This window comes from Puma concolor, chromosome A1 (assembly GCF_028749965.1).
Source record: "Puma concolor isolate L17-30 chromosome A1, mPumCon1.1.hap2, whole genome shotgun sequence".
In the NCBI taxonomy this organism is placed as follows: Eukaryota; Metazoa; Chordata; class Mammalia; order Carnivora; family Felidae; genus Puma; species Puma concolor.
The window spans coordinates 21,413,858-21,440,925 of record NC_141667.1 but is presented as its reverse complement, the minus strand read 5'-3'; the positions used below and the strand labels follow the sequence as shown (position 1 = coordinate 21,440,925).

The window sequence follows — 27,068 nt, the reverse complement described above, 5'->3', positions numbered from 1 at the left end:
GTGACAACCCAAAATACCAAGAAGTATAGATTAGAAGGGGTAATGCACAGTCACAGTGTTTTGGGCTGGGTACAAGAACTATAAAGCTTCTCTCATAGCGTGATTTATATTTTCCATCTACTGAAAGACATGATCTCCCAATGATATATATTTTTTAGTGGTACCTAGACCCCCATCACCAACACCAGGACTGCTTTTATTGGCAGAAGATTAGCTATCTCAAGTAACAAATCACTTCATTTCTGAGAGACACATGGGCTCAAAACCAACACCATCATCGATTTCCAAGTTTCAAGGTTGTGTAATGGGAATTTCTTAAAACTTAGCCTTCAGCTAATTTTATTAAAAGTAAATCTTGGCAGCAGCAATATTCAGATGTCTGTAACTCTTGCTGGCTCTTCCTACGGGTTACATCAGTTTTCTGCTTAAATAGAATTAAAGATATTCTAAGATATTTTGGAACCTAGAGAAACCTAATGAGTGATTTCATTTTTTAAATTTGTATTTTATTGGCCCTGTTTGTGAATATCTGAATTCACTGTATTATTTGCAACTGCTGTTTATTTCCCAAAGATTGGCAGTTTAAATAGGGTCGTAGGAGCCAAATTCTTTCTCAAATAAAACAAACTCTGTTTTTTCTCCTGAATCTTTATACTTCTTCAAAATAAAATATTTTCAAGAAAATAAATAAAACAGTGGCTTCTTCATACTATGTGAATAAGAAGAGTGATATGGAAAAGGAGAATGTTTTAGGTAAAGAGACTTTTTTAGGTCCAAGGCATCCTTTGAGAATCCATGGAATTGTGTAAATCTGCACTTTATAAGAGTGGAACTTTGTTTCCTCAGACTTTGAGCCCAATTAGCCTTTTATGTGCTGTCTCCCAGGACAGAGCTACTAATAAATAAGGTCCCTCTGGACTCCTGAATTCTGATTCAAATTCTGTCCTTGATTCCAGAAGGCCTCAGTATTAACAATGGAAACAAAACTGATCAGGAATCTAAAGTTAAGTGACTTACAAGAAGTTGTTGAGTTAGTGGAAGTAACCAGCACTCTCCTGCAGATAGATGGGCTAGTCTGCCATAACATGACTGATTTGAGTAAGTAGAAAATATGGTGTATGAAGCATTTAACTTCGGTTAATAATTAATTACACTTGAAGGTTCACTTTAGAAGATTCTAACAGCACTATATGGTCCTAAAGGTTTAAAGACAGTAATGATAAATCCAAAGATTTTTCTTTTTACTATCACATTATGTGGGGCATTCATGAATTCTGACAACAAGGGACACATAATATGATTCTTTTTTGCAGAGTTACAGCACCTTGTGTGTGTTTTTCTGCTTTCACTCTGCAGTTCAAAATTGGGCTGTGCAGCCTGAACAGGTGCAGAGTGATGAGCTCTTTGAGCAGCTCTCCATGCATTCTGGGACTGGTTGAGAACCATTGGATAGATACAGTCCTACCTTGCCAAGAAGAAAATCTCCCCAAACAGGAACAGATGTTAATATGGGCAAAATGTTCTGTAACAATAAAATTTTTATTTAAACCTTTATAGGAATTCTTTTATTCCCCAAAATGTTTTAGCATTCCAGTTTATGCAAGAACCATTTTGCTGCAGAATTTCTGTCATTTCAAGGTAACCAGTAAACTGCTGCATAATAGAGAATAAAATTTAGAAAATAATTTCTTTGAATTTTTATATGTGGATCTCACAAACTATGCAGTTTGGTTTAAAGATTTGATTTAAAGTAATCCTATAATAAGAAATTATGTGAAGCTTAGTTGGATAGATAGATATAAATTTGATGAATCTTTGAAAGTCTTTGTACATAAATTGGTCTTCAAGGCAATTCACACTGTCAGGTGCACTTCCAATCATTTCTAAACTCCTTAGGAATTTCCATTGCCACAACATCTTGGATTAATTTAAATGCACTCTTGAAAATAAGAATCACATTTTAAAACTGTTCCTCTACTCAAATATAAGTTGAATGAATAATTTTCAGGGCACGATGTTAACATTGAGTCATTACTAGCTGTCACTAGCTTTGGAATACTTCTAAGTTGTTTTAGGTGATCCTGTCCCCCTAATAAATAAATGTGTTAATGATAATTAATGACCAACAAAAAGATGATTTGTGACTATTTTTACTTGTGGAACATTTATTTAGCACAGAATATTTAGCAGACAGCTACTAATTTAAATAAGTGTTCCAGGGGGCGCCTGGGTGGCGCAGTCGGTTAAGCGTCCGACTTCAGCCAGGTCACGATCTCGCGGTCCGTGAGTTCGAGCCCCGCGTCAGGCTCTGGGCTGACGGCTCAGAGCCTGGAGCCTGTTTCCGATTCTGTGTCTCCCTCTCTCTCTGCCCCTCCCCCGTTCATGCTCTGTCTCTCTCTGTCCCAAAAATAAATAAACGTTGAAAAAAAAAATTAAAAAAAAATAAATAAGTGTTCCAGAAACTGCCAGGTATTCAGTTTTAGATGTGACACTATCATAATTTAATTTTAAAAACTGATATATAAATGCATGTTAGCACATATATGTTTTAATTATTACTGCTTCTTTGTTTTACATCTGCTGTATCTTCTGTCATTTGAAAAACATGGAAATAATTTAAATAAAAATAAATTTTTGAATTTCAAACAAAAAAAAAGATAATCTCAAACACAAACTTGTCATTTTTTTTCTGAAATTGGTAACTACGCACTATATTCTTTGTGAGTTTAAAAATGAATTCAAAGAAAATATTTGAATTCCATTCCGTGCATTGTGTATGGCACCAAAAGAGTTGAATGAATACAAACCTGAATTATAGTTCCATCTAGTATGCAATATATATCTGATTAATTGAAAGCTTCAAATATTAACTGTCACTGCCATATAAACTCAAATTACTTCTTTAGACCAACAAGTATAATAATGACAGTATGCCAAACGTTAGATATTTGCCAAGTTAAAGTAGGCATTTATGTCAGAATGCAGGCAAACAATCTAAACAATTTAACTCAGCTTCTGAAGTCAGAAGGAATATTAAATACTGCTTTACTGCAAGCTTGTAAGGCCCAAAAGATTGTCTGCAGTGGGATTCCTTTTAAAGAATAGGCCAGAGATACATAAAAAGACAGAGATCCAGGCTACACCAGTTAGTCACTGTGGTTTATTTGAACAATTGTATGTGAGCAGAGTGGACACATAACCTACAGTAAAAGGCAGCTGTGGTTAGTAATTTTCAGGTTTTGGACTTATTTAAAGTCATCCAATTTCATTTTTATTCTGCATTGAATGAAAAGAATTACATATTAACTAAAAGGAAAAGAACACTTTTCATTCTAGAAAATTAGCAATTGAACATAGTTTACTTAGAGTATGAACTCTGTCTAAATGAGGATAGATTAGTATGCTATATAATTGTTAGTCTAAGTGTTAATACAAAGAAATAACAAATATTAATCAATATATGAGATTTGAACACAAAGGGTTCAAAAGATTGATAAATACTGCAACTCAGAACAACAAAAGGAAAGTATCCTCACTAAACCAATATTTATATCCACCCTTACCAAAGACTTTCAGCAATCTTATAGTGTTTAAGGATTTTAATGTTATTAGCATAGCCGCACATACAAAATTTTGACTTGACATTTATTAATGTGGGTCTTTGTTAGTCGTTAGTAAATTGTATGTCATTTATTACCTAATCATAATTGTCATTCTTAATAAATTCTGTATTGCCTTTCTAAATCCTGAGTTATTGAGGCTGCTCAGATATTATCTGGTAATTATTTAAACTGGGTTGATTAAGATGAATGACTCAAGAGAAGTAAATCGAATTTAAGAGAAAACATGGCTAATAACTATTATTCCATGACTACACAATGGATTATAAAGGCATTTTGAATTTGTCTTCTATTTTGTGTGTTTCTGCTCCATTTCAATCCCTTACCATTAAATTCAGGAGTTGAGCAGTGCAAACTACTGCAATAATAAAAGAATAATGGATTATTAGAGTAAAATAATCTTGAGGTGGGTTAATTTCAAGTGACAATTTGAAGCTGACTTGGGGAATCTTGTTGAAATAGTGAACCTGGATGTGTTAGAAAATTAGTTGTTTTTTTTTTTTTTCTTTGCAATCTTTTCACCATCAGGTCTGGATTAGTTGATCTCTGTGTGCACTAAAACACAGGGTAGCAGAAAAGGGAGACAAATGCACAGGACATTTCCAAAAGCAAAGCAAAAGAGGAAATGCTATACCAGCATGGAGAGACTTTGGAAATAAAACAAGGTGATTAAAGTACTCAAAGACATCCAGATAGGTGAGGGAAAAGTACAGGAACATAAAAGCTGGGACTCCATGCATCCAGCAGTGATGGAGTAACAGCAAAGACAAAGTTAAAGATGAAAACAAACTAGTAAGTACCAACTGGTAGTTTGATCTTCCTTGGCCTCCATTTCGTGTTCAAGGGGCTAATATGCCACACGAAAGACAACTGTGCTAAGAGAATTAGTGGTTGCTCGATAATGTGAGGTCACCCAAGGAAGCCACATAATACACAATACCTCATGTTTGAAGGAAAAAGAGAAGCAGGTGGACTTCTACAGTGAGTGTTAACATGATATCCAAATGACATGGGAATAATGGTCATACAATGAGACTCCTCTGTGCAAAATCACAAGGATGCAGTTCTGATTATCCACCGTGCAGCAAATTCAACAAAGACAGAGAAAAAAAATCATTTGGACCACAGTCTTTACCACCATGAGGGTCCTATTCCTGGGAGGAAAGATTAGAAAGGTGGACATACGCCTGGTAAAGAGAAGGGATATGAATTGAATGCATTTTACTAATAGGAACTGGGATCACATGAAGGAAAGACAGTTTTGATCTCTTTACAGTAAAAAGTTTCAACTTGTAAGAAGATACTGGCTGACTAGTCAATTCAATGACCAAGATCAACTGGCAATTTTACCAAGTTAACTGGTGAAGTCAATCCAACTGTACTGTTTCATTATGTGTATTGCATACCCAACTCCAGGGAAAAGAGAGTTGCAACAGTATTCAAAGTTTCACTGTGGAAAATTACAGAAAGAGAAGAAGGAGATAGCCTATTTCTACTGACCGTCCTTCGCACTGATTTTTCAACAGAGAAAAAATTTAACAGTTGCACACAAGTAATAGCTTAAAAAAAGCATTAATATATTTCTAAAAAATGACCCATTATTGATAATGAATGGCTTTTTTATCTTAATCCCCCAATATTTTAGGTTTTAGAGGGCAACATTTAACTACTATACCCTGCTAAATTTGCTCCAGATCTTAACCCTTACTACGTAATTACTTTGTGCTGTCCTTTAGAAAAGCAATTTAATTCCACCTTCTGTTTTTTTCTTTTAACAGACTAGTCATTTCCTCTTTGTTTTTGGAGTCAGGAAACCTTTCATATATTTGTAAAAGATACAGAAAGTGGTTTTGAAAGTGTACACAATACTGCTAAATCAGGAAACAAACACATGAAAACTTTTAACATGGTCACAATTTACTATAAACTATCTCTAAAAAAGAGAATTTTGTGATTACCAAAGTCACCTAATTTGTAATTCATTTACTGCTACACACTGTGGTTGAAAACATCCACTCTGGTTTCCAGCAAGGACCATCTTTGAAAGAGAATCCTTAAAAGTTTGAAAGCAGTGTATAGGGGGACAAACACTTTGTATTTTCTCCCCAAATTCTAATGTAATCGTCCATGTAATTCTATCTCTGCTGAAAGTATGTTCCATTTTTGTTACTCGGATTTGAATTAACTGAATTTTCTTGAACTCTTTCGAGAGGTTTCTCAGGAATGCGTGGAGGTAGGAAAGAATGCTTTCAAGCTTTGCCATTCCATGGCTGGGCTTCTCTTTCTACAGTGGAGAAAGTAGCCACTTTGTGTGGCTCCACTGATACTGAGAAGCCAACCTGGGGCAAAAGAGCTTGGGCGGCTCCCAGGCTTCCCTTTTTCCTTCTTAGACGGCTTCATGGGTCACTGTCATCAAGATACCCAGCCCTTGATTTCCAAGGAGAAAAACAATGAATTTATATTTGTAAACTTAATTTTAGTAGAACTCTCTGTAAACTGACATGTTTAAGTCACTCTGGCAAACTTTGTGCCTTCTTTATTGAATTTCACTAGTACTTAAAACCTGTTCTGCCATCCTGGATACAGCAGTTTCCTCTCTGGGGTGACCTTGTCCTCCCTGCAGTGATAATTTACTCCACAAGTCTAGATCCTTTCCATCTCCTCCCTACCACAGCTTAGACTCCTTACATCAGGAGAACATATCTGAAACATCTAAGGTCACTTTTGTCTTCTAGTGACTCTGAAAATTGAAATTTTAGGATTGTTGTGCCTCTGGAAATGTTGCAAAGTTCAGAACCAAACTCTCTCCATGTTTTCCACATATCAAATGTCTTTCTAGGCATGACTTCATATGAAAGTTTATGGGGAAAACTACTTTCCAAAAGATTCCTGGGATGTTATGGAGATCTCAAGTTTGACAGGTTGCATTCTCATACAGAATTTGAAAATATTTTCCTTGAATTTAAATCACAGAGGCTCAGAGGGTCAAAAGATACTTAGAGGTTATTTAATTAAAATTCCTAGCAAACATTTGAAAGCTTACACACATTTTAGGAACTCTCAGAGTCCACTTTTGGCATTCCTGCATGTTTGCTTAATACCCTGTCCTTTGCTGTGTCCTGTCACGCATCACAAATACTTATTAGAACATAGTCTGATTACCTGTACATCAATTTCAGCAAATAATAAGCTCTTTGAGAAAGAGCACTGTATCCGCTTTACTCTGTTGGTCTAGCACATAGGAAACCACCTGGAATAAAGTGCATGCACATGAAACAGTCTTTCTCCACCCCACCACCCATTTCTAATCTTGCATTCTCTCTGTAATTTCTTTACTTTTTCTCCCCTTACAGGTCTTATCAACATTTACATTGTATATATTTTAATTATCTTTTCCATGTATGGTATTGGGAGAAATAAGCCTCATGTGGGCTGGGATATTTTTGTATTCTTTGTATATTATGCATTGAATACTGTCTGTCCCATAACAGATGCTCAGTGAGTATTTCTTTTGTAAATAAATGAATGCAGGGCAGGGGGAAATGAGTGAATGAGACAAAAAGAACAAGGGTTTACATATGGACAAATATGTAATCACAAAGATTATCTTTAAAAGGAGAACTTAAGCAAATGTACTTATTCTTAAACTTTATGCCACAGGTTACAAAACACTGTCCTGTTGACTTCTTTTTTTGGTCCACACGGATTTTTTTTTCTTTTTCTTTCTTTCTTTTTTTTTTCCTTTTTGCAGAGGATGGAGCATGTTATTGCCAACTGATTTCATGTTATGAACACACACACAGAAAAACCTAGAGTTTTTTGGTTGTTTTTAAAGAAACGTAAAATTTGGCCACATTTAACATCATTGCCAGTTGCTGAATTAGAGTTCACCCCTCAATTCTGCACACGTCCTACAGTTCCCTATTGTCTTCTATTATCTCCTCTTTGCTCAGTTATGTTAGCACTATGGATATTCACAGTTTTCATCCATACTCTGCAGAGAAATTGAGTTGTTGCAATTACCAATTATTTTTTAGAATACTAGTTATTGTAAGACATTTTGTAAGACACTATTGTGATATTTCTCTACTGTTGTGTGACAAATTACCACACATTTAGTAGTTGAGAAAATCAGATATTATCTCATAGTTGCCATGGATCAGGAGGCCAGGCATGAGTTAGCAAGGTCCTCAGTTCAGGCTCTGAGCAAGTTAAAATCAAGGAACCAACTGGAGCTATTGTCTCATCTCAGGCTCAGTACTCTTGCAAGCTCCCATAGTGTTGGCAGGAACCACTTACCCTGTGGCTGCAGAAGCAAGGCCCTATGGATGCAATTCTACATGTAGTTCACAACCTGGCCATTTGTGTCCCGCCTCAAGTTTAACAGGAGACTCTCTCAGGACGCTTAATCTAAGAGGTCAAAGGATTAGGTCAGTCCCACCCAGATTAATCTTCTATTTGATTACCAAAAAGTTAGCTGATTAGCAACCTAATCATAGGAGTGATACTTCGTAATATTCACAAGTTCTGCCCACCCTCACGGGGAAGGATTATATAAAAGTGTGTGTCATAGGAGACCACTGTGGAATTCTGTCTAACTCAACATTTAACTGAAACTGTAAATCCTGGGCTGGATATTATTAACAAGCTCCCAGATCTGTGAAACTTATAAACTTAAATCTTAGAAATGCTGCTAGGGGCGCCTGGGTGGCTCATTCAGTTAAGCATCTGACTTCGCTCAGGTCATGATGTTGCAGTTCGTGAGTTCAAGCCCCACGTCGGGCTCTGTGCTGAGAGCTGAGAGCCTGGAGCAGGCTTCAGATTCTGTGTCCCCCTCTCTCTGTGCCCCTCCCCCGCTCATGCTGTCTCTGTCTCAAAAATAAACACTAAAAAAAAAAAAAAAAATTAAAAAAAAGAAATGTTGCTCTAAGCTTACTCTGTCTTTGAATAAACTTTTGAGTAAAAATATTTTCACACAGGAGTCATTTGAAACTACAATAGGCATTGCCTCTGCTTTCCCAAACCTAAGTAAGATCATGAATCTATGTTACTGTATGTACACGGGCCCATGTTTAGCATAGGATGGTTATACCCAAGGGAAGTTTAGTGTGTCACATAGTAGGGTATACGATATAAATATACAAGAATTGGCGATATTACATTTATCAAGTGCCCCAATCGAGACAATCTGGTTACTTGTAATACCACTATATTCCTTACATATGTCATTTTCATGAGGTTTTGTACTACAAAAGTTTACACACACACCCTGCTGCCTTATTTAATTTTCAGTGTAAATTTGTTTCTGCTTCTCACTAGGTGCAAAGATAGTTATCAGACAGTTTATTCAGAATACACAGAATTTTCCTTGAGAAGGAGCCTGAAGAAGGTTTTCTTTCTTTTATTTTTACAGATTCTATCCCATCTCTTTACAAGTCAAACCGCCATGCTGTAAGTTCAAAGAATCACTTAGGTTAAGACTCATTTGACTCCGTACTTTTTAAAATATGATTTTACCCTTGAACCACAAAAGAAATGTTATCACTGCTCTAATCCCAGAAAGGGTAAAAGATGAAGAATTTTAGTCCCTGCTAACAAACTGCTAATAACTCAACTCATCTCCCAAGAAATATTACTTTGGAATGATTTCCTTTTTAGATGTTTTCATTATTAGTATCAATACATTATTTCGAGGTAGGAGCAAACTGTCTGTTTCAATGCAGGATGTGTAAAAAGAATGAGATTTCTCAAGTGAATCTGTAAGCAAAGTACACGGTTAGGAATTATGGTTCCAAAAACCCTGCACTGAATTATGCTATGATACAAAATGCGAAAAAATCATAACTCAGTTCTTGTTATGAAAATGAGATGTGCTAAGAATCTTAAAATAAAGGGAGAAAAATCTTTTCAAACTAATGTCTTACAGGTATGGAGTTGATTTTTTTCCCCTGTACTGAGATCCAAAACATTTGGCTACTTATATTTACCTCTCTAAATATACAAACTGAGAGTCTGAATGCCACAAATTTATAGTGTTATTTAATATTATAATTATTAGCTACTATAATGTATATAAAGCTAACTTCACCATCTAATTTAGGACCGTGCTGAAAATCCCACATTATGTATCATCGAGATTTTACTGGTTGGAAAGTAATTTTACACAAATGTTATCTTGTATGTTCCTACTAATTCCATTTAGGTTAGAATATTTTGGAATGTCTTATTATAAAGGTGGTGGGGCTCCTTGGTACATGCGGTGCAGATTTCCGAGAGGAAGTTTGTCGGTGATGGCATCTTCAAAGCTGAACGGAATGAGTTTCTCACTCGGAGCTGGCTGACGATGGCGACTCCTGGGTTGGAGTCCGAGTTACATCAACCAGGACAGAAATCATTATCTTGGCCAACAGGACGCAGGATGTTCTTGGGGAGAAGGACCTATGGATTCAAGAATTGACTGCTGTGGTTCAGCAGAGGTTTGGTTTCCCTCTAGAGTTTTTATGCAGTGTAGATCTTTATGCTGAAAGGTGGCCCCAAGAGGTCAGTGTGCTGACCCAGGCAGAGTCTCTGTGTTACAAACCCCTAGGAGGCCTCGCCGTGTGGAAGGGCTGCTGTGGCCCATGCTGCGGGTCATCAAGGAGAGTGGGGCCAAAGGCTGTGAGGTGCTGGTGTCCGGGAAACTCTGAGGACAGAAAGCTAAACCCAAGAAGTTTGTGGATGGCCTGATGATTCACAGTGGGGGCTCTGTTAACTACTACACTGACACTGCTCAGACAGGGTGTCCTGGGCATCAAAGTGAAGATCATGCTTCCCTGGGACACAAGTGGTAAAACTGGCCCTAAGAAGTCCCTGACAGATCATGTGAGCATTGTGGAAATCAAAGATGAGATACTTCCCACCACCCCCATCTCAGAACAGAAGGGTGGGAAGCCAGATCCGCCTACTGGGACACAGCCAGTACCAATTGCCTCAGCAGCTAGATCTGGAGTCTGGATTTTGCTCTGCAAAGACCATTAATAAAATCTTTGTAAAAGAAAAAAAAGTTACCGGAAATAAGGGGAAAAAAAGACTTATTTAACGTTATTAAGATTAATTTTATGGAGGGGCGCCTGGGTGGCGCAGTCGGTTAAGCGTCCGACTTCAGCCAGGTCACGATCTCGCGGTCCGTGAGTTCGAGCCCCGCGTCAGGCTCTGGGCTGATGGCTCAGAGCCTGGAGCCTGTTTCCGATTCTGTGTCTCCCTCTCTCTCTGCCCCTCCCCCATTCATGCTCTGTCTCTCTCTGTCCCAAAAATAAATAAACGTTGAAAAAAAAATTAAAAAAAAAAAGGTTAATTTTATGGAAAACATTTCACCAAAAATGTTTTTGTGACATTTAACAGCAACTCTTAGTCTATTAGAGTTTGAGTGTCTAATTGTTGTTGTAGTTACAAAGCCCTATATGTATTTGTACTGTTTCTCATATAATGACTATTGCTTTCCTAAGATGTACACCAGAACTGATTCTCATAGTTTCCTTTGATGCTCGGTCTCAGACATTGCCAATCAAATATTCCGTTCATACACAGAAACTATGTTTTAGTGTGTTTGGTGCTATGTTCATCTATCTGAAGCCACCATACTGGTTTTCAGCCAGTAACCCTGCAAGTAATTAGTATGACCCGAGAAGCTATAGTATTGACGGGGATGGCAGCAAAATTGGTAATGTAGTTAGTGATGCCCCAATGCATTGATCTTGCTGTACATAATACTGGCTTCTAGATTTCTTGGAGACTCTGAAATTCCTAATATCATTTAAAATGGTTTTAAGTTTTAAGAAGTTTCTTTTCTGCTTTTATCTAACCAGAGTGAATCCTGTTGTAGGTAACTGAGAGCCTTAAATAATTGGAGTGTTTCTTAAATAATGTCTATAAGCATTTTTAAAATATGATGTCCATCTCTGAATATTTTTCTCTCTCCATTTCATCATTTCATATTTACAAAATATGTGTATATATATATATATATATTATACATATATGTGTGTGGACCTATACATACTTACATGTATAATTTCAATTGCCTGTTGCTTTCACAATTCAATGTCAACCTGGCATCTAAAAACAACACAAACGTATTATCTTACAGTTTACAGTTCAGAAGACCCAAGTGGTTCACCTGGGTACTCTGCTTAGGGTCCCACAAAGATACAATCAAGATATTGGTAGGTCTTTGATATTTTCTGTAGGTAGACCCTCTATCTGAACCAATCACCATGGGCTCTAAGCCTCTTTTGTCAGTTCGGTGGCTGATAGGGAAGTTAGCAAGATTTTTGGTCTACAGTGCTTGTACTAACAAAATTTGATAAGACCCAAGTGGGTCTTAGCATTTGCCATATTTGGTTGAAATAATGGCTAATACTTGAAGGGTTTGGAGCTCTGAATCTCAAACCAATGAAAGCACCAAGACCAGTAATAACAAGACTGACAGTAAACAGAAGGGTGTGCAGCTGCACCTGACAGGTGTTTGTCACCTAATGTTGATTTTTCTCCAGCGTGTACTATTACCAAGGAAGAGCTGTCTGGTTTTATAATTTGGGATATGGTATTGATTTTATTATTACTTCTGAATGTGATTTTTATTTATGAAGCAAGCTTTTTTAATCCCCCTTTTGGTAGTTTACACTCTACTTTCCTATAGAGGATTGAGGGAAAGACTGGACTAAGTAACCACTCCTTATAACCTAAATACTAAGGAGGGTTTTTAGGTGGTAGAAGCTTAGGTTCACATGGGTTCAATACTAGAGGGACAGCCTATGTATAACAGGACCCAGGAGCGAATGCACCTTTGATTTGACCTCCAGGCCAATGTGGAACAGAAGCAGGTTGAAAAAATCCATAAGTATAGAGACAGATGTTATTAAATAACCTCATATATAATTAGTCTCTATGCACATGGCAGAGAGACATGTCCCCCTTTTAAACAGCAAAGGGAATGTATTTTTATAGTTGGTGTGAGATAGAAGTCAGCCAAGAGGCCTTGAATTAAGAGCGATTAAGGCCTTGGGCAAGATAGAGACCCATTTAGGAATTCCCTTTGTCAGACTGGAGTATAAATAGGAGTCTCTAATGTGTCTCTATTAAACTGGCTGTCTAGTACCTACTGGAGAGATGAACATTCTCTTGCATGCCTTTTAAAGAGTACAGCATTGTGTATTCAGAGAAGTGACATGTGTTCCTTGGTTTCTGTTAACAATGTCTGAAACTCCAAGGGGACAAGGAGTGTCCTATGAGACATTATATTGCGACCTTAGACTATGTAGAGATATGCCGACTTGATTGATCGCTTCCATAAATCTGTGGAGCAAGAGATTCCCAGACATTGTGTGTGTACACACACACACACACACACACACACACACACACAATGTGTGTGTGTGTGTGTGTGTGTGTGTGTTTTGTTTTTAATCCTAAAGGGGACAACTTTTAGGCAATAGCCCAAAACTTTGTAAAAAAATGTGCAGATGGGGTGATTTTCTGGCATCCAGTACTAAAATATCACTCTGAAGTTTGGCTTATTGTGCTCACCTTGAGTCCCATTTTTATTTGGGACATTGTTACTAGGGATGGAAAGCATTTCACTTAGCTCCAGCAATTTTCTGATGGTGGAAATGCCATTCATGTATTCTATGGATTCCCACTCCCACTGACTCAGTTAATCCCTAGAGATGCCCCTGGTAGCCAAGGGGTCTTGAGGAGGGGTGACCCCCTCCAGCACTTAATGTCTTGTGTCTTGTCAAAGACTGAGAAGAGGGGAGACCATCCCCTCCTGCATGTGGAAAATGAAAGGGGCTGAAGTTTGGCTCCACCCCGAATCAAAGAAGCCATTGCAGTCTTGCTGAGCTTATGTGGTTCTAATTCCATGGAACTAACTGCAATGGGAAGCTGGGTACACTGGCTTAAGAATCTGTAAGACTCTTTATTCTCAAAAGATCCTAGTACATGACCAGCAATTTTCACTTAAAGGTATATAATACTGGGTTGAGAAAGGTAATCTCTGGAGTCAGAAACCCACCAACGATTTATGGTCATCACAGGTGGTCCAGAGATTCCAGGGAATGTGGCAAGAGGTTGTTAAAGACTCCGCAGTCAAGGCGTTTCTGGGGGAACTAATGGGAATGCCTATTGATTTTGATGTGCACAGATTTTACAGCCTTTGTTGGAGAGAACTCCGTTTATAATGGATTTATAAGTAGCAACATCAGTGAGATTAAGTAAAATTTGTAAGTGAGGAATATGTTGCCTCCAGAACTCAAAAATGACTAAAAGATACTGGACATGTGAATCCTTAATGAGTGTCAAATGAAACTTTTGGGAAGAGGATATCATCAATGCAATGTCACCTCTGTGCTCTTGGAAAAAGTTGGAAGCAGTTGAAATCTTCACTGAAAAAAACTGTGTGCAATGGCAAGGCTGCTTAGGTAACCCATGGGTAGCCTAAAAATGATATACTGTATCCTCTTGGAGGTGAAGGCAAACTGCAGCTGAGAGGCTGTTAAAATAGAACTAATCAGAATGTATCAGCTAAATCTATACTAACAAAATATTTACTGGCTGTTGACTGGATGAAGTTAGTAACTTCAGTAATACTGGGTATTGGGTTTGGAGACCTTAATGAATGGGACCACAGCATTAAGCCTGCAGTATGGGACTGTGAGACACCATTCATCTTTTTAGGCTTAAGAATAGACAAAATTAGACTGTCAAATGGTGAAGCAGTGAAGATAATCACCTATTCATTAATTCATAATTAATTCATAATTCATAATTATAATGTATACTAATACATTTTAATACTTAGAGGTCCTATTTTAGCTTACATTGAACCATCTTAACCAACTTAAATGGGGGTGTCCACAGAGTCTTATTTGGGTAAGCCAATTTATAGTTGCCAAAGGCTCAACTTAATTTCAGTTTGGTGTTCATTGTGCCAGACTCTTCATACCCATTATGGAATATTATAGGGCAATGGGTATTATGACTTTGGAAAATTTAGGCAAATCTATAAAGTGAGGTATACTGAGTTTTCTCTATCATATTTAATTATTATTTAATCCTCAAATTATTAGTTATCATGTTAAAATTCAGTAGGATCCCCAAGTATACCTGTAATTTGAACCCCAGTATTGATCAATCCATGAAGTTTTATCAATTGGTGAATTTTAGCACATGCCAAATGTAATTTAGAACCTGTGATGCAGAGGTCCAAAAGCCAATCAGTGTCCTTTTTATCTTTATGTTACATAAATTATTTTAGTAAATTTTGGATTTCCAATTCGGTCAAATTATAATTTATTTTTAATTTTTAAAATATCCCCCACCTGTATCTAGGTTTTTATGTGTTTTGTTTCTTGTTTGTTTTTAATAACTCCTTATGCAGAATTTCTAGGTGGTTATAGGAAAGGAGCAGGGAGGGAGGAATCCAGGTGTCTCTCTCATTCTAAAGCTTTCCAATCCAGCTTCCATTAAAAGTTGCACTTAGAGAACTAGAGCATGCTCCTTTTAGGACAGCACAGATAGCCCCCTGGTCTGAATTCTCAGTGCCTTGGTATGTTAATTTGGAGAAGCACTCACTAAGGTTCAAGCACTTTATAGCTAGGGACCTTGCATTGTCATGCAACTGGGTAACTTTGGCAGGTGTTGGGTTTGGGATGGGAGATGCAAGAATGAGGTATTTCCCTTGCTCCAGAGATCCCTTTTGGATTAAACATTGGGCCACTGGGCTTTAAGGGTGTAATTCACAGTACTCCTGAGGATCTGGAGATCCTGTATTTTGCTGGTGACAGCAGCTGGCTATGTGGCAGCAAAGAAGAAAGTAGCTGCTACCCCTACCTAAGTGTCACCACCAGTGATAGCAGGGTGCTATTTCACTACCATGGGGTAGCCCAACCAACACCTTCTTCTAAAGGGGTTGCCAGAAACAAATGGATAAACCAGGGTTCTGTCTCAAATAATAAGAAAGAAATATCAAAGTGAAAGACATAAGGAATCCTGGAATAGCCTGCTATGAAAATATAGGCTGTGACCAAAACCCACTGGAATGCAAAATCTGGAAAATGTGGTTCAAGCGGCTCATCACTCCTCCTGTGTTAAGGAAGACCCATCTGGGTAAGTGTCTAGCTGCTGGAGTTTACACATTAGAGCTAGCCTCCAACAGGATATGGACGAATCAGTGGTCATGGCCACACCATTCTGCTCACAGTATCAATGTTCTATAAGCTTTAGAGATGGGGCGCCTGGGTGGCTCAGTCGGTTAAGCGTCCGACTTCGGCTCAGGTCATGATCTCACAGTCCGTGAGTTCAACCCCACGTTGGGCTCTCTGCTGACAGCTCAGAGCCTGGAGCCTGTTTCAGATTCTGTGTCTCCCTCTCTCTGACCCTCCCCCATTCATGCTCTGTCTCTCTCTGTCTCAAAAATAAATAAACATTAAAAAAATTTTTTATAAGCTTTAAAGATTCTTTTGATGGTGTGACACAACACACAAACACTCAAAAGTACACAAGGGGCAAAATACTGTTATTTAGCTCCAAGGAGAGAAGACAGCTAGGCAGGGCTACATAGGGAGCTGAACCTGTGACAGGGGAACAGAAATCTGGAGCTTAGGGGGCAATTTATATAGAGTGAGTAGGGTGGGGTTAGCTAGGTTTGGTCCTAGGTCTCTATGGATTGGCTAATTTAAATAATGTTGTGGATTCCTGGGCATAAGGCCTAACCCCAGTTGTCTAGTACCAGGTCCTGGGGTAATGAGGGTGGGTGCATAGTGGCCTGCAGCATAAGAATCAGTAAGGGAAGTGGCTGTGTTAATTAAATCTTAACTGCTCAAAAAGGAAAACTAACAGGGCCTCCAGCTGGGTCAAGATAGCACGAAAACAAACAAACAAAACAAGATAAATGGAAGGCTATATTACAAGGGCACCTGGGTGACTCAGTCAGTTAAGCGTCTAACTTCATCTCAGGTCATGATTTCAACGCTTGTGAGTTTGAGCCCTGTGTTGGGCTCTGTGCTGACAGCTTAGAGGCTGGAATCTGCTTCAGATTCTGTGTTTCCTTCTCTCTCTCTCTGCCTCTTCCCCACTCAGGCTCGCTCTCTCTCTCTCTCTCTCTCCTTCAAAAATAAATAAATATGAGTGGGAGAGAGCCAAAGCATAAGAGACTCTTAAAAACTGAGAACAAACTGAGGGTTAATGGGGGGTGGGAGGGAGGGGAGGGTAGGTGATGGGCATTGAAGAGGGCATCTTTTGGGATGAACACTGGGTGTTGTATGGAAACCAACTTGACAATAAATTTCATATATTAAAATAATAATAATAATAATAATAATAATAATAAAAGCTGGTAATGCTCAGTAAAAAAATAATAATAATTGCTTGAGAATAAATATGAGGTAAGAAAATGTACTGGAAAGGCCACTATTCACCTCCATGAAGGGCCAGTTTTTGCAGAATGTTGGCAGGAATGATACTCTGAGGGCAATACCCGTATATTAATCATACATGGAGTACCAGCAACCAATTCAATGCCTTGCTCAGAGATGTGCATGGAATAAATGAATGGATATTTTAATTTAAAAAAAAACAAAACAAAAATAAATATGAAAAAAAATTTTAAGTCTATATTAGTTACAAAAATGTCTTGAAAATAAAAGGTTTTTGGTAGGGTACAGGTATACACATAATTACAAAACTTTAACAAACAGTATTGCTCCACTGGGAGAGGGGGTATTTGACAGAAAATCATAAGGGGTTAAGATAAAAGAGAACGATTGGGAAAATTATAGGTTTTTCACCTAGAAGTCATGGTATAATGCAATGGCTCAAATGCCTGAAAGTTACTTTAAGAACCTGGTAAATAAGTGTTGGTGGGGATGCAAACTGGTGCAGCTGCTCTGGAGAACAGTGTGGAGGATCCTCAAAAAATTAAAAATAAAACTACCTTATGACACAGCAATTGCACTACTAGGTATCCAAAGGCTACAGGAGTGCTGATTCGAAGGGGCACATGCACCTCAATGTTTATAGCAGCCTTATTGACAATAGCCAAAGTATGGAAAGAGCCCTGGTGTGTATATATATGTATACATATATATATACATATATGTGTGTGTGTGTATGTGTGTGTGTGTGTGTATATATATATATATATATATATATATATATATATATAATGGAATATTACTCAACCATCAAAAAGAATGAAATCTTGCCACTTGTAACAATGGGATGGAACTAGAGTGTATTAAGCTAAGCAAAATAAGTCAGCCAGAGAAACATAAATATCATATGACTTCACTCATATGTGGAATTTAAGATACAAAACAAATGAACATAAAGGAAGGGAAGCAAAAATAATATAAAAACAGAGAAGGAGACAAACCACAAGAGACTCCTAAACACAGAGAACAAACTGAGGGTTGATGGAGGGATTTTGCGTGAGGAAGATGGGCTAAATGGGCAAGGGGCATTAAGGAAGACACTTGTTGGGATGAGCACTGGGTGTTATACTTAAGTGATGAATCATTAAATTCTATTCTTGAAATCATTTTAACACTATATGTTAACTAACTTGGATGTAAATTAAAAAAAAAAAAACTGCTAAATAAATCATGGTTTCAACACTCACCTATAGGGGTGCCTGGGTGGCTCAGTCAGTTAAACATCCTACTTCAGCTCAGTTCATGATCTCACAGTTGGAGAGTTCAAGCCTTGTGCCAGACTCTGTGCTGACAGCTCAGAGCCTGGAGCCTGCTCCAGATTCTGTGTCTCCCTCTCTCTCTCTGCCCCTCCCCTGCTCGTACTCCATCTCTCTCTCGCCCTCAAAAATGAAGAAACTTCAAAAAAATTTTAAGTAGTCACCTACAGTTAATGAGATTGACAGTACAATATATCATTCTATTCTCTAATGCATCTGGCCCAAAGTTTTAGGGAAGCAGAATGTTGGGAATGTGATCTACTCAGCTACCCTTCATTCATATGACGTGGGAGAGATCATCTGAAATAAATCTATTCTTTATCAAGGCATGGAGAAATGCTTTGAGGAGGGGCCATTAGAATTCTTGAAAGTCCCTATGGATACTGAATTCTGTAAGATGTAGACAACAGTGGGAGATGCAAAAATGGAATTGGGTTGCTTGATCTCAATGGGAATGATGAAATTGTGAGTAGAGGCCCAAGTGGTAGCCTTTAACTCTTACAGACATGATGGAAAAAATTACACCACAAGCCACATTGTATGGATCACTTATTTATTTATTTGATCTTCAAGGATATAGAGTGCTGGGTAATTTATTTGCTGGGGTTTTAGAAATGAATGAGATTACCAAAATAATATAGTATACAGTGACATATATAATAAGAAAAAGTTTTAGAACTGGGAGGGAGAAAGCTTGCCTGAATTATGTAGTGCAGATTCATGGCCTCTCCACTCATTTAAGAAACGAAGGGACTTTAAAGACTTACAGCATCTGGATTGAGCAGGAGCCAGAATCCACTTGAGGAAGAACCTTGCTATATGGTATATATACTTTAATCTTTCTTCAAACCTTCTCAAGCGGAAAATAAATACCAATCTTTTAGGGATTATTATCTCCTGGCTTTGAACTGTTTCTGGAAACTAATGAAGTGGGGACTTATAGAGGTCAGGCGATAGATGGAGTCTGGATCCAAGGAACCTACAGTACAATCTTAGATGCATTCTATAGTTGTTCCTCTCAACCCAAAATCTATATACAGGGTGCAAACATAAGAGATAACTGTCACAATTCCCACATTGGTTCTTCAATCCACAGAGGGAGGACTCTTTTTGTAGGAAGGGCCAAGTAGAAGCCAGTGGAATCACACCTGCCCAACCCTGACTTACTAGAAAACAAAACAAAACAAAAATATCACACCCCTAGAGGAATTATAAAGATTAGTGCCACCATCAATAATGTGAAATATGCAAGAGTGCTAATTCCTACCACATCCCCATTTAATATGCCTATTTGGACAGTGTATAGCCAGATGTGTCAAGGAGAATGACAGTCAATTATCACCCACATAATTAGGTAGTGATTCCAAGCACAGCTGCATTTCCAGATATGGTATCTCCCCTGGAGAAAATTAACACAGACCCTGACACCTGGTATACAGCTATTGAAATAGAAATGCATTTTCCCCCTATCTCTGCCAGCAAAGGAAAACATAAGCAGTCTGCTGTTATATGATAAATACAAGAGTATACCCTTCCTGTTTTTTTCAGGGCTATGTCAACTCCCATCTCCCTGTCATAAAATATTCCAGACTAAGGACATGTGTTGTCTTGATGCTGTACAGAATACAACACTGGTCCATTACATTTCTGGTTGTATGAGCATTCCAAAACAGACACACAGGAAGTAGCCAACACCCTAAATCCTTAGTAAAACACAGGATGCCAAAGGGTAACAAACAGACCCCTCAATATTCAGGGATCTATAAGATTGAAATGTCTTAGAGTCAAGTGGTCGGGGGGGGGGGGGGCGCACATGTTTTCTAATGCTTCAGAAAGAAAGAAAAATTGTGGCATCTTTCAACAACCACAATCAAAAAATAAGGACAGTGCATACAATAAACAGAATAGAATCTTTTTTATGGATTATGAAGGCAATATATATCACATTTGGCCATCCTATTCCAGCATACTTCTTGGGTAATTTGAAAGGTGGCTAATTTTGAGCTGGCCCAGAGCAAGAAGGGCTCTCCAATAGATCCAGGTTGCTATGCTAACTATTGACACTTGAGCCTTATGACCCAAAAAACCTATCGTTACGGAAACAGTGCTAGAGGGATAATTTTCATGAAGCCTTGATAAACCTCAGTGAGGGACTGGGAGTCTTAAATCACAGGATTTGGGGAAAAGGCCATGACCTTTCCTACCGACAAATTATTCTCCATTTGAAATGTTGTGTGCAGCTCATGCTGAAGTCTGCCTGTGAATAAGTTACCTTACATGGCGAAAGGACTTTGTACATATGATTGAATTAAGGATCTTAAGACTGAAAAATTATCTTGGATTGGGGAACCTGGGTGGCTCAGTTGGTTGAGTGGCCGACTGGCTCAGATCATGATCTCGCGGTCTGTGCGTTTGAGCCCCGCGTCGGGCTCTGTGCTGACAGCTCAGAGCCTGCAGCCTGCTTTAGATTCTGTGTTTCCTTCTCTCTCTGCTCCTCCCCTGCCTGTGCTCTCTCTCTCTCTGTCTCTCAAAAATAAATAAATGTTTAAAATTTTTTTTTTTAATTTATCCTGGATAGAGCAGCATTGTCCTGCAGATTGTGCAGGACCCTCGTGATTACCAATGTAATCGTAAGTGTCCTAATAAAAGGAATGCAAGAGTTTCAGTGTCAGAAAAATGAGATGACAGAATTAGAGATCATTGCTGATTTTGAAGATGAAGGACGGTTCCATGAGTCAACGAATGCAGGTGTCCTCTAAAAGCTGGAAAAGTTAAGGAAACAGACTCTCCCCACAGCCTTCAAATAATGCAGCTCTTTGAATCCCTTGATTTTTGGAATCCTGACATCTAGAACTGTAAGAAAATTATTTTGTATTGTTTAAGCCACTAAGTTTGTGATCAACTTGTTAGTGCAGAAACAGGAAACTAATACAATGTGACTAAATCATGGGCCTGAGTAGTTCCTAAAACTCAGGGAAAGAAAAAAAAAAAAAAAAAAACCTTGGCTGTGCAGATGTCACAGATTCCTGAACTAGATCTCCTTTAGCTTTTGCTTTCCTTTTGCTTTGCTTTTTTGCTTTGCTTTTTTGCTTTTTTTCTTTCTGCCAATCTCATACCTGTGCCTCTGCTCAAATTAATGGAACAGAAAACAGTGAGAACCTGATTTATTAATATATCTGCATATTCTGCCGCTATCAGTCAAAAGTGAATGACTTCTTCCCTGTGACCCCACTCAGCAGGAGCTCTAAAAGACAACGGAGAAGGGAAATTATTCTTTATGGATAGATCTTTGCAATTCATGAACAATATTTAGTTTTGACTAAATATTTAGTTTTGACTAGGTGACCAGTGGCAAAGAAACAAATGAAACCCTATTTGGAATATTGGAACGTGGTGCAGAAAGTCTAGGGGAATGATGATGTATGGATGCATGGCCATGAAGTGTGAAGATATTTATGTTGCACATGAATGTTTACCAAAGCATCTAATGCAAAGAAAGCATGTGGTTATCATATATATAAAATGACCAGCAGTAGAAATATCAGCTTCTTTCCCCAGGCTACTTTACCCAATGTCCTCTTGTAAACGTGTAACGGAAGCAAGGAGAGTGGATAGGCAGGAGCTCAGCAACATGAGCTTCTTATCAAGGCTAATATGGACAGTACCACTACTGCATGCGAAACATGCTCATAGCAGGAGCCAATGCTGAATCCCTGAGGCATTCCCACTTACCTGGAAAAAATAGCTAACCACTTGGTGGAAATCTGATTGCACAAATCATCTTTGAGGGAGCATGGGGAGGGAACTTGATTCCATAGCAATTGCTGTATCTATCTCTGTAGATTCACACACAATACTTCTGACCCACTGGACACATTTTATAAGAAATGAATGTGGCAATCGATTCACACTCACAGAATTAACTGGTTCTCACAGGTTCCATCACAAAAAAACAAAAACAAAAACAAAACAAAAAACTAGCTATTAGAAGGGTGAGGAAATCAGAAATTGGATCACATGAAAAAATCGAGACGTCAGTCTATAGGATAAGGCAACTGCCATAAACCAGCATCTGCTATGTCATCTCTTCCATAAGCAAAATGCCTAGTACTGGGAACCAAGGCATAGGGGAGACAAATTATATGATTATCCCTAAAAATTATTTGGAGAATGTTTTTTCAAAATCACAATTTTTGACTTGGTTAACCTGGACATCTTTGAGCCTAATAAAGGCATGTTTTCTCTGAGGAATACAGTTAAAATTCCACTGAATTGCAAAAAATATGACTGTCATCTGTCCAGATTGGAATTCTCATGTTGTTGACTGAACACAAAGGGAAAGAGAGTATGTGCTCACCAGGGAGATTTATCTCAGTCACCAGAAGAAAACTGGTTTCTGCTACACTATGAAAGACAGCAGGACAGTGCCCAGAACTCTAGGTATTTATTCGGGATCCCTATTACTACCTTCTCACGTTATAATCCTGGTTAATAGAAAACTGAGGTAAACTCAAATAAAAAATTATTCCAAAATATGAAGGTTAAGTTCACCCCATTGGTTAAAATAGCCATTCAACTGAGTGGCTACTTGAGGGAAAGTGAAGTAGTAGGAAGTACTAGTAATATAGAGACATAATTACAAATTCAGTTCTTCTCATCCACTGAAGCGAAGACTACTATATTAATGAGTACACCACCTTAACCTCACTGCCTTATATGGAGAACACTAATGATGTCTAATACATTCAGTTTCAGGGGGAAGTTGAACTGAGTTGACATCAGCAAATGCTGATGTGGTAGCTTCTGGAACTTCAAGTTCTCCTGCATTGTAAAAATTACATTTTCACCAAAATAAAACGTAAGGATGAATGCTGAGGGGGTAATGAAGTAGACTGTTCTGGAGGTCTTCCCTTTGTGACTCAATTCATTCTCCATTTTGTTATCTGTTGTCTGCTCTGGGAAGCTAACCTGTATAGACTCGGTGGGATCCCTTGCATCTGAGGGCCAGAACACTGGAAACACTAGATCTAATAGACATGGGAAAGTTAAGTCGGTAGTATTCATTATCCTGGATCACTGCTCTAGTAGTTGCCATAGGCCTGCTGTGACCCTACAAGAAACCTCAGCTTTTCAAAAGGCAGTTCTCTCCTACAGCTAACTTGCTCTGGTTTCCAGTGACCCTGCTGCCTCACGGCACTTTAAGGGCTCTGGGTAATTACGGCACCCCAAGGTCCTATACTTTCCCTTTGGTTTCCCTTTATTAAGCTCTTCTCAAAACTTGCCACTTTGAGTTACCTCCCTTTTCTTTCAGAATATCGGCTGACACCTCTACAACATGCCAGGCACTGTACGTGTATTAATCGATCTGGAAGCAACAGGGGAATAACTTTGAAAGTACACTCTATTTTCCAATTGATAAAATGTCTACATTTTGAAGGTGCCAGCATTTTCTCTCTGCAATATGGAAAGGCAACAAGGAGCACACATACTTGCATGGAGCTCAATCAAACCCTTATTTTATTACACATGAATAGAGGAATCATCAACTTGCTTTTAGACAGGCCTAGAAGCTATGAATGGCTTAAAATGCAAATATACGTTTAGTACCATATTAAGAGAGGAAAAAAAAAAAAACAGTTCAAATGGTTCACAATTTGTGTTATATTTAAGTACGATTTCTTTTTTTTTCAAAATGCCATTGAACTTCCAGATATTAGGAAGCCAAGAGATTCACTCATAGTGAATCCCAAACTTGACACCTCGAAAACTAGCTATGAACAAGGAAGTACCCCAGATATGGACAAACAGCTTATGTGTCATGAAATCATACTATATGAGTATTTGCTTGCTCTAAACTGAACCAAGAGAAAGAACAACTTGTAATAATCTGGTTGGGGTGAGTTATTGAGGAAGTATGAAAACATTTCAACAAGATTCTCAAAAAGTGGCTTGATAAAATTTGAAAAGGTGATCAGAAGATTCAGAGTAGTGAGTAGTTTCTTCAAAGGTGCAGCCAAGAGATGATTTAAAAGAATATTTTAAGACTGCACTGTGATAAATGTCCAGTCAGAATAAATGACAGAAATATCACCCAATGATAACAGTTTCAATTAGTTTAAGGTGTGCACAGGAGCATCTAAGAACTATGAAGAGAGTTTCTAGGAAGGCTTGTAGAAACTTACAATGGTGCTGAGTTTTGGGAAAGATTGAGTTAGTTTTCTTTCCTTTTAAGATTTTAAGAAAAGATAGTATTATTTTTGAAATAATATTCCACATTTAGATGCAACAGTGTTAAATTGTTCAACATTCAGAGAAGATAATTAATTCTCCACTGACTAAAGAGGGGTCAGCATGTGGAGTGAAGGTGGGCTTACAAAGGAGGAGTTGAACAGAGATGGCCTATTGAGAAATTGTGTGTTTAAGACAAGGAGTGTGAAAATCATTTTGAAATCTTGGGGCCCACATAATAATTTTAATAACAGGACTGGCATAATTACTGTAGAATTTTAACAAGTTTCCTCATAGCAATATCAGATGTATATAAAGGGGCCTGGAAGGTGGAGGGTAAACCAGAAAACTTTTATAGTATCAAAGGGCAGAATACAGAGGTGAATTCAAGAGAATATACAATGAACTAAAGTCCGTAGCAAATATGTATGAGGTGAGAGTGAGAGTGGGTAACCACAAATGATCCCTGGTTTCTGGCCTGCAGGACAAGTTGATGCTGGTAACTAGTCAGTAAGAGAGGAAACACTGTGAAGGAACAGAGCCCAGAAAAAAGTGTAATTTAAGTTTTATTAGGCTTAAATTTAAAAGTATAATTCAAGTTTTAATTAAGCTTAAATTTATTAAAGAGTGTAGGGTGATTAAAACACGATGTTGAAAGAAAATGAAAATGCAGGACGGGGGACAGAATGTGCTCACACTGGTTCAGCTATTCAGTAAACAGTCGACCTCCCCCCCCCCACCCCCGCCGCCCCCCTCCCCCATCTCCCTCAGCAGGCAGCTGTGTATCAGCACACATAGAGTGCGGCTGTGAGAGGGTCGGCACAGCTTCTGGCTCTTTGCCCTTAACAGGATTAAGAGCAAAGGGGAATGGTGCCAATGGCTACATTTGCTTTTCCTTCTCAGATGCCTGGGCCTACGTGCATCCACCAGTTTCAAAAAGTAGTAGATGACAGTAATTGATTGCTTTGAAGGGAAAAAGAGGGTTAGGTATGGGTTTTGGTTTAGACAGTCAATAGTAACTACCACACAGAAATCAGGATGTTAAAAACTGGACAGTAAACACACCTCTATCAATAATTTGTATTAATGTAAATAGGGTCAACAGATGTACTAACTGTCACCCAACTTCAGGTCAACTGTGCATCTTTTTAAAGTGTAGCAATAGCTGGAATGCCCATCTGAAACAGGATGCCACGGAAAGGCTGAACATAAGGGCAATGAAAAATGATACCATGCAAAATAGAAATCCCACATAGAAACACTAAATATTAGATCACTGTGTTTTAATATGAAGTCCATTAGCAGAGATTAAAGGAATTTAGTAATTAATAAGATGGATTTCATAATCATTTTGACGATTAGACGATTACTTACTTTTCAACTAATTGGAGTTTAATAACAAAATAATTGTCAATTAATTATTAATGATATTAATATGAAGTTAATGAATTAAAAGAAACGACCCACTAAGAAATTACAGCAATCAATTATATTGTATAAATATTGCAAACCTGCCTCGGAATACATGAAGCAAATACATATATATATAATATATATATATATATATTATATATATAGTATATTCACAAAAGACATTATGAACATCACAAAAATGGAAAATCATCAGATTAGAACATTTGTACACAAATTTTTACAGAAATAGACATGCCAAGCACATACATTTTAATAAGTCTATGAACAACTGAATAACTCAAATAACTTAAAACTAATGTTCCTTTTTGAGGTCACATGTAACATTCATAAACATTTATCACAAAAGTGATCACAAAGGAATCATTAAGAAATCCATAAGGATAAATGCCACAGAGAAGACAATTTTTAATTGTGGTACAATATAATTTGAAATCGATAATAAAAATAAAATTTAAATAATGTATATTAGAAAACTGAAAACAATTCAGGGCTAAAGGAAGCATTATATCCATCAATATGTCTTATGAGAGAAAATACAAACCTATACGTACAGCTTCACAAAAAAACCTTACATAACATACTTTTAAACATACTGTTGAGCTCAAAATAAATGAACCTAGAATTCCTGGGGTTTAGACTCAAAGAATGACCATAAAGTCCATGGAGAAACTTATGAGTGAAATCACAGACACTATGCATGTTGCTTCAAATACTGCCTCCAGTATCTAGGAATTAAATATTTATTTATACAGGATCATTCTGACTGGAGAAATACAGTAGGGACCCTTAACGAAATGACTAAATAAAACAAGTGTGTTAACAAAGTGGCACAGAAACCTATGTATACCTAGGACTCAGTTAGAAGGAAATATATGCTAAGAAAAGGTGAAACTAAATGACTTTTGTAGAAATTCCCAAGCTTTCCTCCAACTTGAGGAATTAACATAAAGCCTCCTTTCATATTATTGAAAACCCTGGTATTACCATCAGGAGTATGCCTTAAAAAAGTTCTGTATTAGCACACATCAATTGGATTAAGGATCTATATAGGAAAAACAAAC

At 37.8% G+C, this 27,068-nt stretch overlaps 1 long non-coding RNA gene and 1 pseudogene across 1 annotated transcript in view; one reads left to right on the top strand and one right to left on the bottom strand.

Annotated features, from left to right (window-relative positions):
* The window catches only part of LOC147584046 (uncharacterized), a 255,389-nt gene that overhangs the window by 126,299 nt on the left and 102,022 nt on the right, over positions 1–27,068 (bottom strand). The gene's annotated exons all lie outside the window — the stretch shown is intronic.
* Positions 9,067–10,637, top strand: LOC112860431 (small ribosomal subunit protein uS3 pseudogene; annotated as a pseudogene).